This window comes from Eriocheir sinensis, chromosome 4, assembly GCF_024679095.1.
Source record: "Eriocheir sinensis breed Jianghai 21 chromosome 4, ASM2467909v1, whole genome shotgun sequence".
Taxonomy (NCBI): Eukaryota; Metazoa; Arthropoda; class Malacostraca; order Decapoda; family Varunidae; genus Eriocheir; species Eriocheir sinensis.
The window spans coordinates 15,064,038-15,084,733 of NC_066512.1; the positions used below are offsets into that span (position 1 = coordinate 15,064,038).

At 42.6% G+C, this 20,696-nt stretch overlaps 1 protein-coding gene across 2 annotated transcripts in view; it reads right to left on the reverse strand.

Annotated features, from left to right (window-relative positions):
• Positions 1-20,696, reverse strand: part of LOC127008872 (nephrin-like) — a 289,486-nt gene that overhangs the window by 244,140 nt on the left and 24,650 nt on the right. Inside the window, exon 1 of one of the 2 annotated variants that reach the window (XM_050881275.1) lies at positions 14,008-15,074. The exons of the other annotated variant lie outside the window; for it this stretch is intronic. The gene's annotated coding sequence lies outside the window, so the exon portion shown is untranslated. Of the gene's footprint in view, positions 1-14,007; positions 15,075-20,696 lie in introns of those variants that run through there. 2 annotated transcript variants of the gene reach the window in all.

Here is a 20,696-nt window from a genome sequence, read left to right on the forward strand (position 1 = left end):
TCTTGTTGTGTTCTCTTCTCATGTGGGTCTTCGGTGCTCCTGATGCAAGGTGGTATCTGAGGCGTCTACTTAGCTTCATTGTCGTCATGCCAATATAGGATGTGTTAAGGGCTGCACAGTTCCCTTGGTTGCAGGTGAACCTAAGTAAGAGTTGATTGAGTTTTGTTCTTGGTAGTGGCTTCTTTTGTCGTGTACCATCGGTTTATTATGTGGTTTGCTTGTTTGTCTATATCTGCTGTAGTAACCTGGACCTGCAGCACCTGGAAACAAGTCGACGAAGAGATACACAGATCAACCAATGTACTTCTCAGTAATGGATTTACTACAAAAGATATAGACAAACAAGCAAACCACATAATAAACCGATAGTATACGACAAAAGAAGCCACTATCAAGAACGAAAACATCAACCTCTACTACAAGGCACACTTTTCCACCTGCTACAAAGAAGAGGAAAGGATTATGAAACAAATCATCAAGAAAAATGTGACCCCAACAAACAAAGAAAAAAGAATAAACCTTATAATCTACTACAAGAGCAAGAAAACTAGCCATATCCTGTTGCGCATTTAAAAATGACACACCTGGGGAAACCACAATAAATAAAACAATACTATCTCACCTTCCTGAAAAAGCACTAGAAACCCTAAAGAACCTCTTCAACCATTCTCTATCAATGGGTTACTTCCCGGACAAATTTAAAACCGCCATAGTCAAAATCATCCCTAAAGGAAGCTCAAATAGCACCTCACCCACCAACTATAGACCAATATCACTACTGAAGTATTGGAGATATTGGAGAATATAACTAAGGAGAACACTCGAAGCAAAAAATACACTTAAAGAATCACAGCATGGATTCAGAACAAGAAGGGGAACCGATACTGCACTAACTACGATCCATGAAACGGCAGCACATCACACAGCACGCAATAAACAATGCTATGTCGTGCTCAGAGACGTTAGCAAAGCCTTTGATAAAGTCTGGTTGGAGGGTCTACAGTACAAAATAGCTCACCTCGATCTACCCGAAATAACAAAAGTATTCCTTAGCAACTTCATAGTACACAGAAAGGCCAAGATAAAAATGAATAACTATATGGGTCCAACATTCACAATGACTGCAGGGGTCCCACAAGGAAGTGCCTTATCTCCAGCACTATACACAATCTACACAAATGACCTCTCCTCACCAGCCGTAGATTGCACCACCATTCAATACGCAGACGATATAACCCAAATCATCTGCTACGGAGGGAAATCTAGAGCACTAATGGCACAGAGAACACAGAACGAAATCGGGAAAATAAATGACTTCGAGAAGAAATGGAAGATTAAATCAAACAAGAACAAGTTGAAAATAATACCGCTGGCAGTGAAAAAGAAAAATGACATAATAATAGATGGATAACATATAGAATATGCAGAAAAGGGCAAAGTGCTTGGACTAACCATCAACAGAAAAGGAACTGAACCACATATAAAAGAAATAAAGAACAAGGCTTTCGGAGCACTATCAGAATTATACAGATTCAGGAATATCCCAACATACATTAAACTTCACCTTATAAAGACACTAATAATACAAATATTACATTACCCACCTATACCATTAGTAACAGCCAGTAACACAAGCATAATGAAGTTACAAAAAGTACAAAACGCAGCACTGCGATTCGCATTCAACGAGAGATTTCCATACAATAAAACTACAGAGGCAATGCATCACGAGACAAAAATAGAACCTTTAAACTACCAGATACATAAATATGCAGAAAAAACATTCAATAAAATGACATCTCTACAAACCCATCAGTTCACATCACTCCTGGAAGACTATGAAGAAAACAAAAACCACTCCTGGTTCAAGAAAACAAGAAACATCATTGAAAAAGGCCCACCAGAAAGGAAATACACCTCCCACAACACCTGAAAGCGAACAGGATAAACCACCAAGCTTCAGCTACTATAAAACCACAACTAACCACTTAACCAAGTAGCAAGGCGGTCAGCCCGCCACCTTTCTCATCTCTTACTTTACTTCACATATCTTCTGCAACTTTCTCTTACTCTAATCTCTATCATTTCACCCCATCTAATTTATCAAACAATCAAAGCAAAAAAAAAGAGAAGTCATTCTCACTCGAGACCTCAAGACGGACACAGCTCCCCTCCTGCCACTGAAGAAGGGTCAAGGACCCGAAATCGCGATCTGGCGACAACGATGACACCATATGGAGAGGTCATCTCAGTCTTAACAAAAGAGAATAAGACACTCTTAAGAAATAAAGAGAATTTACTCAAGAAGATATATAACGCTGAGTTAGCTATCACCTTCAACCAAACATATATATATATATATATATATATATATATATATATATATATATATATATATATATATATATATATATATATATATATATATATATATATATATATATATATTGTTTTCATAGTATAGTCAGTTATCCCAAGTCTGAGGTGTGCATTATCGCAGGCAACCTGTCACAGCGTGTCCGATTGCGGATGATATATGACAGCCAACTCATAGGAAACAGTTGTCAGTGTCAATAACATGCAGGCAACAATAACAAATACCGTCAATTATAGTCAATTTTGAGTTCAAAGTGATCAGTAGTGTCGCAAAAAGCTGTTTTGTTATTATAAAGCCTGCTGATGTTCTCGGTGACAGACAGCGTCAAGGATGTTTAATAATTATATTCAGCGATATTGTAAATTAACAAAACAGCTGTTTGCGACAGTACTAATAATTTTTACCTTTAATCGACCATAATTGACGGTATTCGTTATTGTTGCCTGCATAATAATGATTCTGATGACTGTTTCCCATGCGTAGGCTATCATATGTTATCCACGAAATCGGACACGCTGTGAGACAGCAGGTTGCCAGAGCACGATAATGCACACCTCAGACTTGGGCAAACCGACTATAGTAGAAGACGTAGTAAGAATGAAAAAAAAGAAGAAGAAGAAGAAGTAGAACATCAACACTCCCCACCTCGGCCCTACAGACACTGAAAACACCACCAAAAGGCATGTAACACAAACACCGTTATGCCGCACGTGCACGCACGAACACACACACACACACACACACACACACACACACCAATCCACCTGCCTATCTTACCTGGCCAACACACAGCAAAACAAACCTACTATATTATGCACCCCTGCCCTGCCCAGCTCCCTTCCTTCCTACCCTACCTTCTTGCCTCCTTTTTTCACGCATTTCCAGTCTCCCTCCCTTCCCTTCCTTCCTCCTTCCTCTGTGCATCACCCCTACATTTACCCGGACCAGCCCCTCCATCGTTCCTTCCTTCCCTCCCTCTTTCAATCACCCATACCTTAACACTGGTCATCCTATCTCTCTTCCCTCGATCTCTCTTCCTACCTCCTTCCACTCCCTCACTTTGTCCATCACTTAGTCATTCACGCACTCTCCGTCACCCAGTTCGTGTCCTTGCCTCAAAAATTGAAGCATACGCGATCCCCTGATACAAAAAGCTCAATGAAAATAGTGTACCACTCACCTGTTTTACTTTGGGCTTGCCGCCTCCCCTCCTCCCTTTACCTTCCTCATTCTCTCAACCTCACTTATTTTTCTCCCCTACCCTGCCTCACTTCCTAGCCCATCACCTGAAAAAGCGCAGAATTCTGGTCAAATTTTGTTGTGGGAGCCGGCGTGTAGAAGACGATGTTAGAGGCGTGATAAAGATAATGAGTTTGAAGAGTAGGGCATAGGCCTGACAAAAGTGGATCAAAGATTTCTCTTTTTGGCCACTCTAACTCTATTTAGGAGCAGTAAGTAGCGGGCTTTTTTATTATTGTTATGCACTGTCTCCTCTGCTGTAAAAAAAAAATGTGCTGGGAGAATAGGATTAAGAAGGACAAAAAAAAAGTTGGAAGAGTAGAGAAAAGAAGGGTTAAAAGGAATGGGGAGGGGCGTAAAAGGGATAAGGGAAAGAAGTAGAGAAGAGAGTAAGATAACGGAGTCGGAAAAAAGGGGGTACAGCGGATAAAGAAAATTTGTTGATAGAGGAGAATAAACAATAGCTAGGACACGGTAGTTGAGGAAAAGAGTAAGAGTTGTTAGATAGGGTAGTATAAAATAAAATAGAAATGACGGGTATAAGAAGAGCACTGAAATGGGGGTAAGGAAAAGAAAAGCCCGAAGATGAAAAAAAAAACGATTAAGGGACAAGGAAAAGTACTTAGAATGTGAATTAGTTCCATGATGAAAATGCAGTAAGAGGAAGAAGGCTCGGCAAAGATAAGAAAATGATGGAAAGAATGGAGAAAATAATAGTACAAAGAACAGCGTATGATCAGAAAGGGAGGCAAAGGACCAGAAGAAAAATCGCAGATGGAAAAAAATGAAGTTGTAAAGAAACATAGGATGAAATGTTAAGAAGGAGAAAAGCCAGAGCAAAATTATAAGAAATATATTTAAAACAAAACCTAGAAAGAGAGAAATGAGAAGCAAAATAAGATGAAGAAAAAACTTTGTAGAAGGAGAGATGTACACAGAACGACCAAAAATAGATGAACAAAAGAGAAAATGATAGTGATGTAATAAGTAAAGAGTGGCAGGGCATAGACATGAGGCGAGGAAATGAAGAAGGAAAAGAATGGGGAAAAGGTTAACAGCGGGGCAAAGGGTGAGTATACACGAACCTATATACCTGCAAAAAGTAAGATATACATAAGGAATAAAAGAAATAAAAACAAAGAGTACCTCCAGATTTACCGCACAAATTAGAATAACAGTAATAACATACATCAATAGTAGAAAGAAAAAAAAAGTTGATGTTAACTCGAATGTGGATATAAGAATACACTTAGTAATAAAGAAGATACCGACCATACAAGCAATCAATAGGTCACAAGGAGGAGCATGAAAAACACTGGGCAATGTACGTACACACGAGAGAGAATCCCCAGAGAAGAGAACTTAATACGGGAACCGACAGATACATGACGCCAAGAGGATTGATTAAGGGCGTGTGTGATGAGACACGAGATGTGGGCGGGAGAAGAGGGGCGAGGGGGGGCCTGGTGGGGTGGGAGGAAACGGTAGTGGACGTGAGGAAGGGATAGGGAGAGCGTAGGGAGGGGATGGAGGAGAGGGGAGGGAGGGAGGGAGGAATTGTTCAATACATACATAATAGGACTGAAGAAAGGGTCAGTGCTCTGTACTCCGCACGCACGCACGCACGCACGCACGCACGCACACACACACACACACCTGCCAGCCTTAGTTATTGGATATTTTAGTTAATCTGTGGGTGGCGAATTAATCTTGAGTCGTGTGGATAATAACTCAGTACCTGATAAGTAACAGAGGGAAGATAATTAAGAGCCTCGGCACATGAACAGTAAATGATGGAGATGGAACAAAATCTACACATGAATGGCTGGGAGAGAGACACAAATGTATATTTTTCTTACAGATTACAATAATGATATATAATGTATTTAATCAGCACACGGTAATGATTAGAACACATGAGTAAAGAAAGGTAATCAAGCCATGCAAAGGTTGAGAGGTGATTACAGGTCTAATTAAGTACGAAGAATTTTTCAATATAGAGATTTAACCATGGAACTGTTTGATGTAACAGCTAACTTATCTTCAAGTCAAAAATACTAGTCTCAGAATATTGATTAATAAATTAAAATAAACGTAACTACTGTTGCAGAAAAAATGCAAATGCAACAGTTGTAATTAAAATGTCACCGGACGAATTTTCCAAGTCGCAGATTGAAAAGAATAAAATATTACTTATTACTAACGGACACACAATGATATACAAGCTTTACCTTTACGTGTCACCATTAGTAAAATGACGCGTTACAATAACAATCCAAAAGTTACAGCGGTAAATTCCGATGATCTATGAATAAAATTAACGATATTCATTACACCGATAACGGCGACGAACAAAAAGGAACAGTTCATTGACACACACAACAGCATGATGATGTTGACTTCAGTCCATAACACTGCCCCACTCCAGAACGCCACTCACCTCCATGACATTGCTCCACTCCATAGCACTCTCCAGTTACAAAACTCTACTCCACTCCATAATACTACTCCACTCCATACCGCTACTCTCACTCAATTAAACCACTCCACTTCATAACAACACTCCCCTCCATAACACTACCTCACCACCAAGCCACTCCATAACACTACTCCACTCCATAACGCTACTCTCACTCAATTAAGCCACTCCACTTCATAACAACACTCCCCTCCATAACGCTACTCTCACTCAATTAAGCCACTCCTTAACACAATTCAACTCCAAAACACTACTCCACTCCATAATAGTATCTATCTCCATAACGCCCCTCCTCGGTATAACACTACTCTCACTCCATTAAGCCGCCCACTCAGTAACACTACCTCCACAACACTAATCAATCCACTATATCATCCTCTCCACTTCCTTCATAACACAGCACTCCACCCCATTCAGAAAAAAACAATCACGCAAGATAATATTAGTCATATGTAGATCGAGGGGATGGAGAGCACACACACACACACACACACACACACACACACACACACACACACACACACACACACACCATGGCACACGTCCGTATAATTAATCTAAAAACACACACACAAAAAAAATCGCGTACATTTCAACAACGAAAGAAAAAGGAAAGGAAGCAATACCTGAAATATATATATATATATATATATATATATATATATATATATATATATATATATATATATATATATATATATATATATATATATATATATATATATATAATATATATATATATATATATATATATATATATATATATATATATATATATATATATATATATATATATATATATATATATATATATATATATATATATATATAAAAGAACCGCCTTGTATATGAAGCAGAAAAAAAGTGTTTCATGTACCAAAAAACGTTTAAGGCCTCCATTTTTTTTCTGTTTCTTGATTAGGAAATGAATGTGTTGTGGTATTTTTTTTTTTTTTAGTTTGTCGAACTGTTAGTTTTTGTAAGTTTTCTGTCTGTCTGTCTGTCTGTCTGTCTGTCTGCCTCTCTCTCTCTCTCTCTCTCTCTCTCTCTCTCTCTCTCTCTCTCTCTCTCACCGGCACCAAGTAATAATACCACAGGACATTAATTTACAGGAAATCACAGACATTCGCAGGCACCGAAACGTAGTGGTGGTGGCGAAGGTGATGGCGATGGTGGTGAGAGGGTGATGGGCCGAACGAAGGGATGATGGTGGTGGTGGTGATGGTGGTGGTGGCTGTTAATATTGCCTCTTTTGAGGTAAAGAGACACGGGCTAACCTATGAGCCCGTCAGTGAAGAGCAGTAAATTATGGGAACTCAGCGCGGTGGAGGATAATTTTTGCAGAGGGCAAGAAGTGACTCAGTCCTCGACGAGGCGACGACTGCTGCAGCTTTTTCTGTATCTGATGCATTTTGGTCTTGAGGGTAATTGCGGAGATGCTGCGTGACTGGGCATCGGAGCAGATAGTGGAGAAGAGGTTCATGGTCCTCCTCAAGACAGTGTTCACAAGGTTCAGGGCGGTCATAAATTTGTGATGCACACAGAAATCCGAGCCGCAGCCTGTGTAGGTGGTGGACAAGGTGCGGTGCTGTCCTGGGAGGGAGGACTAAAGGCTCTTGTTTGGTGGCTGTGTAGTAAGTGGCGGAACGAGAGCATGTGGCAACGTGATCCCTCAAGTCAAGTGAGATGGACCGAAAGGCTGCTGCACTGACCTGAGATTTTATCTGAGCCAGACTGAGATGTGTTTGGAGAGGTAAGGAGACCAACACTAATGACAATTATGACGAAAACTAGAGTAAGAAAATGAATAATGACAACAGTAACTGACGGCCAAAACAATGACAATGACGGACAAGACAAAAAACTGATTCCAATAACACATAATACAATACTTAGATGAGGAAAGCACGAAAATTCACGAATGCACTCATTGATGTATTCATGAGGGGAGTGAGGAGGAGGGGAGAGGAAGCGAGGTTGACTAAATGAAAACAAACAATAAAAAACTTAAACATAAACAAAACGAAGATGGGAACGTCAAAAAAACATCGAATGCAATCATTAACCCTATACGTAGTCCGGTACCCCCTGGAGATTTTTCGCCCTCGTATAGCCACAACGTATTGATTTTTCTGAACAACAATAACGGCTCGTGAACACTAAGTACTGCAACTCTAATCAATGGTGAAGCAATAGGTGAATAATGAGTGAAAAGAAACTTCCTCAAGAAAAAATCTTTCTCCTCTTCCTCCTATTCTTCCTTCTTCTTCCTCCTCTTCCTATTCTTCCTTCTTCTTCTTCTTCTTCCTCTTCTTCCTTCTTCTTTTCTTCCTCCTTCTTCCTTTCTTCCCTCCTCTTCCTTCTCCTTTATTCTTCCCTTCCTCTTCTTCCTCCTTTTCCTTTCTTTCTTTTCAGCTGCCAGCCGCTCTTTCTTCTCTTCTTTTCTTCTGCCTTCTTCCTCTTCCCTTCCTTCTTCCTTCTTCTTCATCTTCCCTCCTGCTTCCTGTTCTTCCTCCTCCCTCCTCTTCTCTTCTTTCCTCCTCCTTCTTCCCTCTTACCTTCTTTCCTGCCTTCCTCCTTTCCTTCCTCCCCTTCTTCCTCCTTTTCCTTCTTTCCTCCCTTCCTCTTCTTTCCTTTTCCTCTTCCCCTTTTCCCCTCCTCTCCCTTCTTCTTCTTTTCTCTTTTCCTCTTCCTCTCATTTCCTTTCTCTCCTCTCTCCTAGCTTCTCGTCCATTACTCTTCTTCCTCATTCTTCCTCTCACTCTTCCTTTTCTTCTTCCTTCTCAATTTCTTTCTTCCTTTTTCTTGATTTTTTGCTCTTCTTTCTTTCCTCCTCTTCCCTTCTTTTCTCTTTCTTTTCCCTCCTCTCCCCACTTCCTCTTATTTCCTCCTCTTTCTCTTCCCTTCCCTCTTCATCTCCTCTTCCTCCCTTTTCTTCTTCCTCTCTTCCTACTTCCTTCCTAGTCTTCCTCTTTCTTCCTCCTTATTGTCCCCTTCCTCTTTTCTCCTCCTTCCTTCTCTCTTCTTCCTCCTCTTCTTTCATACTTCTTTCTCAATTCTCTTCCCAGCTTCCTCGTCCTTCTTCTTCCTTCTAGTTTCTTCCTTTTCCTCCCCACCTCTTCTTCTTCTTTCTTCTTCCTTTCCTCTGCATCCTTCCTCTTCCTCCCTCCTCTTCCTCTATTTCCTCCCTCTTCTTCCTCTTCCCCTTTCATCCGCCCTCCTTTGGTAGAATGATGGGTGATGATGTGGGTGATGATGGTGATGATGGATGATGATGATGGTGATGGTGGTGATGATGAGATGATGGTGGTGATGATGATGGTGATGATGAAGATGGTGGTGATAGATGATGATGGTGGTGATGATGATGGTGATGATTATGGTGGTAGGATGGTGATGGTGGTGATGATGATGGTGGTGGATGATGGTGATGATGGTGGTGATGATGGTGATGATGGTGATGATGGTGAAGAAGATGGATGGTGAGGATGATGATGGTGATGGTGGTGATGATGATGGTGGTGATGGTGATGGTGGTGATGATGATGATGATGGATGGTGGTGATGATGATGATGGTGGTGATGATGATGGTGATGATTATGGCAGTGATGGTGATGGTGATGATGATGGTGGTAGATGATGGTGATGGATGGTGATGATGATGGTGATGATGATGATGGTGATGATGGTATGATGGTGGTGATGATGATGGGATGATGTGATGATGGGATGGTGGTGATGATGGTGGTGATGATGGTGGTGACGATGACAAGGATGGCGGTGGATGATGATGGTGGTGATGATGATGGTGGTGATGATGATGGTGGCGATGATGATGGATGATGATGGTGATGATGGTGGTGATGATGATGCGTGAGGATGATGATGGTGGTGATGATGATGGTGATGATGATGGTGATGGTGGTGGATGATGGAAGGATGATGGTGGTGATGATGGATGATGGTGGTGGGATGATGATGGTGGTGATGATGATGATGGTGGTGATGATGATGGTGGTGATGATATAGATGGTGGTGATGACGATGATGATGGTGGTGATGATGATGGCAGATGATGATGATGATGGTGATGGTGATGGTGATGATTATGGTGATGATTATGGTGGTGATGATGGTGGTGGTAGATGATGGTGGTGGTGATGGTGATAGTGGTGATGATGATGGTGGTGATGATGATGGTGGTGATGATGAGATGGTGATGATGATGTAGGATGATGATGGTGATGATGATGGTGGATGATGGTGATGGTGGTGATGATGATGGTGGGGATGATGGTTGATGATGGTGGTGATGAGATGGTGGTGATGATGATGGTGGTGATGATGATGGGATGATGATGGTAGATGATGATGGTGATGATGATGGTGGTGATGATGATGGTGATGATGATGGTGGTGATGGTGATGGTGTTGATGATGATGTTGGTGATGATGGTGGTGGTGATGGTAGGATGATTATGGTGGTGATGATGATGGTGGTGATGATGGTGGTGATGATGGTGGTGATGATGATGGTGATGATGATGATGGTGATGATGGTGGTGATGATTATGGTGATGATGGTGATGATGGTGATGATGATGGTGGTGATGATGATGATGGTAGATGATGATGGTGGTGATGATGATGGTGATGATGATGGTGGTGATGATGGATGGTGTAAGATGATGGTGATGGTGATGATGGTGGTGATGATATGGGTGGCGTTGATGATAAGTGTCAGAGAGAGAGAGAGAGAGAGAGAGAGAGAGAGAGAGAGAGAGAGAGAGAGAGAGGCCAATGATAGACTATTTGACCGTTTGAAACTCTAGCTCCCTCTCTTCCATCTTCTTATAGTATTTTTTTATTACGCTAAATTTTGCTTTCCTATTCGTCTTGATATCAAATAATCTCTCTGTCTCTCTCAATGCATCCAGGTCCCCCAAAATAAAACCATATGGAGGCCAGTGATTTATAGAAAGTAATTTTTTTTTTGCCGATAAGAGTATATTTGCTTATATTGAAAGGAACTGAATATGAATGACATGAATATTTCGCAGCAAGTGACACTGGCACTGATATTATTTTTGGGTATTAGTTAATATATATATATAAATATATATATATATATATATATATGTATATATATATATATATATATACATATATATATATATATATAGAGAGAGAGAGAGAGAGAGAGAGAGAGAGAGAGAGAGAGAGAGAGAGAGAGAGAGAGAGAGAGAGAGAGAGAGAGAGAGAGGCCAGTCAGAGGCTATTTGACCGTTTGAACCTAGCTCCCCTCTCTTCCATCTTTCATAGTATTTTTTATATATATATATATATATATATATATAGAGAGAGAGAGAGAGAGAGAGAGAGAGAGAGAGAGAGAGAGAGAGAGAGAGAGGCCAGTCATAGGCTATTTGACCGTTTGAACCTAGCTCCCCTCTCTTCCATCTTTCATAGTATTTTTTTTATTACGCTAAATTTTTTTTTTGCCGATAAGAGTATATTTGCTTATATTGAAAGGAACTGAATATGAATGACATGAATATTTCGCAGCAAGTGACACTGGCACTGATATTATTTTGGTATTATCATTGTTGCCTGGTTAATATATATATATATATATATATATATATATATATATATATATATATATATATATGAAAGATGGAAGAGAGGGGAGCTAGGTTCAATCTGTCACATAGCCTATGACTGGCTCTCTCTGACTCCAAGCACGTACGTTTTTTTCTTTATTAGCTATATATAGGAACTGTCTGGCCAAAGTACAAGAAATTAACATATGTACGAGACACAGTTATCACCTTATGGTAGTGTCAAAATAAGTATTGTATGTGCCATAATTCGTCATCGCCTCGCCGCAATCACAAGCTCGTGTCGCCAACTGCCGTTGAATAACTCTCGTACACAGCGGGCTGTGTACGTTTTTATTATGTTTTTATTACAGCTAGCTTGTTTGTTGGTCTGTTTAGTGTATCAGCTAAAGCTTTGTTAACATAAAAGATGCAGAACATGCAGTATAGCACTATACAATACAGGTATATTAATACTTATAACAGTAATAATATCGTCACCCGGAGGCGTTTGAACGTTGGTTTTTTTTTCACAGCGTATCGCCGTGCTTCAAAATGATTCGCGTCGGTGTTTCTAAATATTCGTGTTTAGCAAGATAACGGATGCTCCTATGGTTATTTTTGATATCGCATCTTAATCTACGGTATTTTCTACGTTTATCAGTAGGTCTGCTTTTCTTTTAAACTTGGTAATAAAAAAATGATCGTTTTGACAAAACTCGGGGGGCAAATGTGGCCTGGGTCGGAACGAATAGGTTAAAGCACTCATGAGATGGGAGGTGGAGGGGGGGAGAGGAAGTGGAAGGCGTGAAGAGGGTGGCTGGCTGGAAGGGGAAAGGAGGGGAAGAGGGGATATGTGTAGCGGGATTTGAGGGGCAGGAAGAGAGGGTCGTGGATTAAGAGGCTGAAGGAGGTGCCAGGAAAACGTAGTAAAAACTGTGTAGGGGAAAAAGGAATATGTGTGAGACGAGAAGAGGGGAGATTAAAGGGATGAGAGATGGGGAAAAGAAAGGGGGAATGTAAGGAGAAAGGGAGAGGGTGAAAAAGGAGGGGAGGAAGGGGATAAACGTTTTAAAAAAGGAGGGGAAGGAATGTATGAGGGGCGAAGACGGGACGGAAAAAAGGACTGCAGAAGGGGAAAGGAAAGGAGCAAAGTGAAGGAAAGGGAAGGAGGAAATGTGAAAAACGTGATAGAAACCATGCAACGGAAACAGTGGATTTGTAAGAGAAGAGGAGAGGGAGATAATGGGGAACGGAAACAGGGAAAAAGGAAAGGAGAGGGGAAGAGAGGGGACGTGAAATACACAAATGCGATAAAAAAAGGTGAGGTCAGGAAAAGTGGATGTGGGAGAAATGGGAAATGGGGAGGGTTTGAAGGGGGAGGAAAGGGGGCGGAGGAAAAACGTCATGGAAGAGGCCACGTGAAAAAGGACCTCAATCTACACAAACTGTTTTCCTGCGACAAATTAATTACTGCCGCGACGTTAATGGAAGCAACAACAAACTGCTTTTTCCTCCTCGTCCTCCCCCTCCTCTATTCTGAATCTTCCTTTTTCTTTCTTTTTACACCCATCATTCTCTGTATCTTCCGCTTCGTTTGCCTCCTCCTAATCTAATATCGCCAGACCTTTTTTTGTTATGTTATTTCCCATCCCTTTTCGTTCACTTTTCCTTTTCCCTTATTCTTTGCTACTATTTTATCCTTCACCAACAATACCTTCATATCCTCCTCCTCCTCCTCCTCCTCCTCCTCCTCCTCCAAAGCTCCCCAACTTAACACCGACACTTTTTTGTCACCTCATATCATCGGCGAAACTATCAAAACAATGACAAAATAAATTCCCCAAACAATTTACTCTCTCCCTCCCTCCTTCCCTCACCAAGGCCGGAAAGGAGGGGAAGGCAAGTGAGGTATGAGGACAGGAACAAGAAGAAGGGAGGAAAAAAATGTTAGGGAGAGAGAGAGAGAGAGAGAGAGAGAGAGAGAGAGAGAGAGAGAGAGAGAGAGAGAGAGAGAGAGAGAGAGAGAGAGAGAGAGAGAGAGAGAGAGAGAGGGGGGGGGAAATAACGACACAAAAAAGAAGGAAAAAGTGGATACAAGACATGCAAGATAGCAGTGAAACAAATGTATAATAAATTACAAAAGTTCAATAAAAAAACGAAACACTGACGACCTGACTGACTTGTTTTTTTATTCGTCTTATCCTCCTCCTCCCCCCCACTTCCTCCACCTTCTCCTCTTCCTCCTCCTTCTCTTCCTCCGCATGAGGTGGCCGGGCCAACGCGATTCTACCGGGTGATGCAGACTTACCTGAGGAAGGCAGAACGAGGAGTCTCAAGTTTTCTTATTCCCCTCACTTATCTTCCTTTCACTTTTCTTTGTTCCCTCGATCTGGTCTTTCTTGCACTCGTTCCAAAGGCCAAGTTGGCAAGATATAAACTATCTTAGTCTCTTGCTCCGCATTCACCCCTTTCTTTCCCTCATTACTCTTTCTCAGATTTTGTTAACACTCCTCTCACTATTTTTTTCTCCCCTTTATTGGCTAAGCAAAAGGTCTGTCCATCCGAGATCACCTTCAAAGGAGGAGGAGGAGGAGAAGGAAGATGACGATAGCGATGATGAGGAGAAGGAGAAGTTGTTGAATATTCGAGTGCAGTCCAGGAAGGCTGGACGTACGGCAAGCACAATAACAGCAAACTGGACTCTCATTCTACCGCAGAGGCAAACAAAGAACAAGATTTTAACTTTTAGGATTGTCCCGAAAATCCGACGGTGTTTTTTTGAGATCAACAATCAAAACACTGCAGACATTACACCCGTCCCGCGCCGCGGAAGGCCGTGAATGGAGCGGACGGAGCGATAAGCGAGAGAGCGAGCGACCGAGTTGGAAAAGGGGGGGCGAGGGGCACGTAGCTCCTCCCGTGACCACGGACGAGAACCAACTGAGCACAGGGAAGACTCACACTTGGTCTGGGCTCAGTATCGAGCGTGACACCCGCCAGCACTACCAGCACCAGCACCGCTGTTACCACCGGCCGTGACCTCCTGTACCGCTCAGACATCAAAAGGTCTTGAGCAATTACCATTACGTGATTGTTCCGAAAATCTGTGACATTACGTGACATCATAAGTGACGCATTACAATAACAAGCCAGAAGTTACAGCGACAAGCTCCGATGATCTTTGATAAAGTATAACGATATTCATTACACCGATAACGGCGACGAACAGGAACAGTACAATAACATCCACAAAGATATGATGACACTGACTCCACTCCTTAACACTACTCCACCAGCCCCACCAGCACCAGCACCACAGCTACAATCGACCGTGATCTCCTCTTTCAGCATAAAAAAATCGTGAGCAACAAATATCACCCACCATTTTTACTACCGTCTCGATCACAGTTATATCAATACTTTTTGCTTTTTTGCTATTATCTTGCGTAAAGGGATTAAAGGAAGTGGATTTAATTAAGATTCCATACTACGCTGAGGAAGAATAGAGATGTAATTGATAAAAATATGCATAACAGTACTCCAAGGGTTCCACGGATTACTGATGTGATTTCGGAACGATTTGTGGATCCAATGAAGCCCAGAGAATGGGCTTCCATCCGAGAGGCGTTGTAGGCAGTGGTTGTAGATGTTGTGGTGGCGGGGAGGGAGGGAGGAAAGGTGGGTGAGGAAAGGAGGAGAGGGGGAGAGAAGTGATGGAAAGGATGGAAGAGAAGTAAGGATGAAGCAGAAGTAGGAAAAGGATGAGATGGAACAGGGTCGAGAAAAATGACGAGGAGGGAAGAAGAAAGGTTAAGGAGGAAAGAAGGGATCAGAGGAGACAAGAAATGAGGAGGTTGATGATGTGAAGTCGACGCTTGAAAGTGTGTAAAGGCAAAATAGGTTAACGAGATACACCAACACCAAAACAACAAACATCACCACCACTGCCACTAGTATCACCACCATTACCACCGCCACTAGCATCAACACCACCACCATCACCACCGCCGTCACTAGTATCGACACCACCACCATCCCCACCGTCACTATAACAACATTAATACGATCACCATCATCACTACCATAACCCAATTCTCAAAAGCTCTCTTTGTCTTACCATCAATTCCATCCTCTCTCTTTTCCCCTGTTTGTCCTCCCTTCATCCTTCCCCTCCTATTTCTCCTCTTCCCACCCCTCTCGGCGCTCCTTTCACTCCTTTCCGTCTTTGGTTCCATTCACTCTACTACACTCCCTCCGGCCTTGACCTACCCCCCCCCCCTCCCCCTGTCCCACCCTCCTAGACATCCGCCTCCTTTAGACTTTAGGGGCGATAACCTGCACTTTTCCGCCGCTTATGACACGGGTGGAGTCGCTCGCATGCATGCACTGTTTATTCAGCGACCTCCGTCTGAAATAGTCACGTGTGCAGACCACGAATTAAAACTTTTCTAACGCAGCTGGATTATTTTTTTTTTTTTTTACTTAGTGACGAGCAACAGCAAAGTCAGTCAGTATAAAACCCATACAACTATTCGGTCCATCTTTAGTTTTTTTTTTTTTTTTTTTTTTTTTTTTTTTTTGTGTGTGTGTGGTGGTGGGGGGGGGAAGCGACAGGTCAAGGACAAAAAAAATATGTGCATATATCTCCACAACACGATGCTCCATGTGGGAAAAGGCAGAGGATGATGCTAGAAGACAACGATAAAATTCAATTCCTGAGATGTTTTAGGGAATCGATAAAGAGGTACCGGGGTGAAGGTGAACTGTGGTAACTATGGTGTGACAATCAACACTGTGTCCCAAGGTGAAGGGTTTTCCAGTGCGGGTCAGAAGGCCGAAGAGACGGAGATGGAAGTCGAGGCAATTCGCAGTATAATGTATTACTTATTCTTAACATAAGGATACATACATACACTCAAGCGTGACCCCCTTCCCCCCACAAACAAATACATGCGAACACACGCAAGAACATACAAACACGCACCCTAACACAAACATAATCATACACAAGCACACACATGCGCGAGAGCGATAATGTTATCCAGTACGGTAATGATTAAAAAAATAACGAATCTGGGATCATTCAAGACAAATTATCCTCCTCCTCCTAATACTACCACCTATTACCACCACTTCCACCTCCACCACCGCAACCCACACAACCACCATCACCACCTACTCGTACATATTCCTTTCGGCACTTGGCTCATGAACTCAAACTTCAGCAAATCAAACTCCTAATGACATTTAGGAGACAGAGTCTCTCTCTCTCTCTCATCCCCTACAAGACACTCAGCCCTGATCCTGCCTCGCAAACCCAGCACACACCATCACTCATCACACCCCTTTACACCCGCCCAGTCTTACACTCCCCTCACCACCACCACCACCACCACAACATCCACCAGCTTTCGACCCAGCCATCATCCCCTCGCCGCCCAGTGTCCAGCCTTCCCCTTCAGCAGTCGTGACTCGTGAGGCGGCGAGTAACCCGTCAAAGTGGTCGCCGCCTATCCTTGAAAGCCCGTGTGAATAATGGAGCAGCGTCATTCCTCCTGTTGCCACGTGTGGTGTGTTCCCCTCTTCCTGCCCTGCCCTGATTTTGCATGTTTGTTTATTTAATGATTCTCCCTTCTGTGTTTTGGAATCCTCCTCCTTATCTTCTTCTCCTCCACTGTCTACTATCATTTTCTAAGTCCCAGCTACCCTTAAGTCCATTTTCTACTTTCCTTTTTTTTCTGTTCTCCTTCATCGTCTACTTCAAGACACTCTCTCTGCCCTTACTAATCCTCATGTGTTTCATATACTTCCTGTACATATATATATATATATATATATATATATATATATATATATATATATATATATATATATATATATATATATATATATATATATATATATTTTCTTCGTTCACTTTAGTTCTTTGTCCTCACTTATCCTCATGTGCCTCTACTTCCAATCATTATCATGTTTTCATGTTCATGTTCTTCGTATACTCTCCTTTCTCTTCTTACGTTTTCCTTTTCTTCCTCCTCCTCCTCCTCCTCAACAACTCCGCTAACTCACTCATACTCCCTTCCAACGGTCTCTTCCGTTGATTTTAAAGTAATGCTATTCCAGAAAATTGAAATAGGAAAGCCCACCAAAGAACAACAAAAAATAAATAAATAAATAAATAAAAACATTCAAATCTAAACATCTACCTGAAAATGGCAATAAAACAAGAACAAAACAGCAACAACTACCATCATAATAGTACATATTAAAGAAAATCTCTCTCTCTCTCTCTCTCACTCACTCACTCTCACACACACACACACACACACACACACACACAAACCGAAAAAGTTAAAAAGAGAGACGCCTCAACACCTTCCCCACACACGAACGCACAGTTAACCTGAGGAAAGAAAACATGCCGACAACCCAAAACTCTTCCACACTTCGAGAGGTGTTGACCCGCTCACTGCATGCAATCCCTGCCCGCTGCTTCCTTGCTTCCTTCCTTCCTTTCACTCCTCCACCCTCCCACTCTTCCCTCCGTCCCAAAGGCCCATAAAGTGTGCCGAGACGCCAGTGGCCGAGACAGGAGGGAAGGGCCAGCTCAGGGGGCCAGCCATCAACGCGCCGCTCACCCCGAAAGGAGCCGCAGGAGAGGGAGGAAGCAGCTGCCCTCACACTCATTCCTCAACATCTAACATACAGCCTACGCGCCCCTCCCCTCCCTTCCCTTCCATCCCTTCCTTCCTTCCTTCCGCCCCTGTGTCCAGGCCGCGTAGGTAATTGCCGTGAACTGCCGGGAAGGATCAATTTCTGCTCCCCGGCTCATCCGCCGCTGGGATTTTCTTATCTTTACTTATTTAATGTTTTTACTTTTGATTTACGCTTACCCAAAAAAAAAGTTATATTATTTTCTTTTTAATAATATTTCCACAGACAAAAAAAAAACATAGCACACGCGCGCATGTGCACACACACACACACACACACACACACACACACACACACACACACACACTGCAGATAGTCGAATCCATCACCATCACCACCAAAGCGTATCCGCACACGCTGGAAACAGTGACAAGCTCATGGGATACAACCCTCACAACATACACGTTTTTTTTCCCTCTCCCCCTTCCTCCTTTCTTTTCCTTCCGGCCCCTTCCCTTCCTACGTTACTCCTCTCCCCTTTCCATCCCTTCCCCCTCCCCGCCCTTCCATTTTACTTTTACTGGGCCATAGACTGGGCTTTTGGCAGATTTTGGCCAATACTTACTGTGTGAGATATTCCGGCTGATGTGCACAAATCGGCTCATTTAGGGCACCGTTGTCGAATACACTGCCAAGAATTACGCGAGAGAGAAAAGATAAAGAGTGCGAGGGAACGAGAGTTAGTGAGCGAGGGGGAGGAAAAGAATTCATGTCACATGGCCTCACACTGACGCAATGTATAATGGAAAGAGCCTCGCCAGGTACATTTAGGAGGGAAAAAAAAGGTGCAATCTCCGCCGCTCCACCAGGCGTTCCTTTGCTTGCTCTTATAAACGTCAGAAAGATAAGCTGCGACGACGAGGGAAGGGGAGGCAGCGGACAATGGGACGAGGGGGGCGATGTCATGTGCTTCCCTCACCTCCCTTCCCTCCCTCCCTCGATACCTTCTACCTCGATACCACCACCAACACCACCGCCGCCGCCACCACCACCACCACTACCACCACTAAATATAAAAGGCAGCAATAACAGCCAGCAAATCTTTCAAGGACAGAACAAAGCGGCAGAATAAAACTTGCAGTATATCCAAACCTTTCTAATACTACAACTACAGCATTTACTACTACTAATACTACATACTATTACTACTACCACTACTACTACTCTTACATGTAATTACTGCAACCACTACTAAAAATGCTCAGCCATCTTGCTCTAATGCTTGACATGATGCTAAACTACGACACAACTTTACATGTACAGCGGCCAAAAAGAAAGTATCGAACACCCGTGGGTTGAATGAACAGAATTTGAGCAAACTCAATGGGCATGGTGTTGTGGTGCTCAGGTGGGTGCCAATAGCTAGAGTCAACCAATCACTCAAATTCTATATAACTAACCCGTGGGTGTTCGAGACTTTTGTTACCGTGTGTACAAGGAGGGGTCGTAGAGGGAGGAAGTGGAGGAGTAACGGAGTAGACTGCAGGAGGGGATACCGAAGGGGCTGACGGAAAGGAGGAAGAGGGAGGAGGGAGGAGGTGACGGGGGAAAAGGGAAGTGGCGGTAACAGTGACGAAGGAAGGGTGACAGAGGAAAGATAGATAGATGGATATATAGATGGAGAGATGGAGATAGAAAGGCCCTAAGAGGCAGAAACTGGGGTGAAAATAATGAGGGAACGATGGGAAAAAGGAATAATTAGAAGGAATGAAATGCAGGGGGAGTAAAAAGTTAACAGGTGACTAGAAGATATGGGGATGTAGGAAGATTAAAAAAAAAAATCAAGTGAAAGAAAAGAACAGGAGACGGCGAAGATGAAAAATGGGCGTAATAAAATGAAAGGAGAAATAAGGTCGTAGTGAAGAAAAGGAGTAAAGGATGGAGGGAGCAATAAGTAACCGTTATTCGCGTGTAAGTTATGCTGATATGATTGAAGATAGGAGGTGAAAGTGACGTGCAGTGATAGAGGCGAAGGATGAGAGGAGGAACAAAGGGAGTACAAAGAAAATATTAAAAACAAGAACGAGAATAAGAACAAAAACAAGAACAAGAAGCAAAAGAAAAAAGGAAGAAGCGGAGGAAGAGGAGGACAACAAACATATGCACTACACCCAATCCTCACAGGCATCGGTGACAAGGAGTGGTTACTGTCCCCATTAAGCAACGGGGATGGGGTGTGTCAAGGTCCTAGCAGTACCCTGAGATTGACTATAATGGGCTTGCTCTAATCATTTATACGGAAGGGTACTTCCCTGCGATGATGAGTCCAGTTTGTGATCAGGC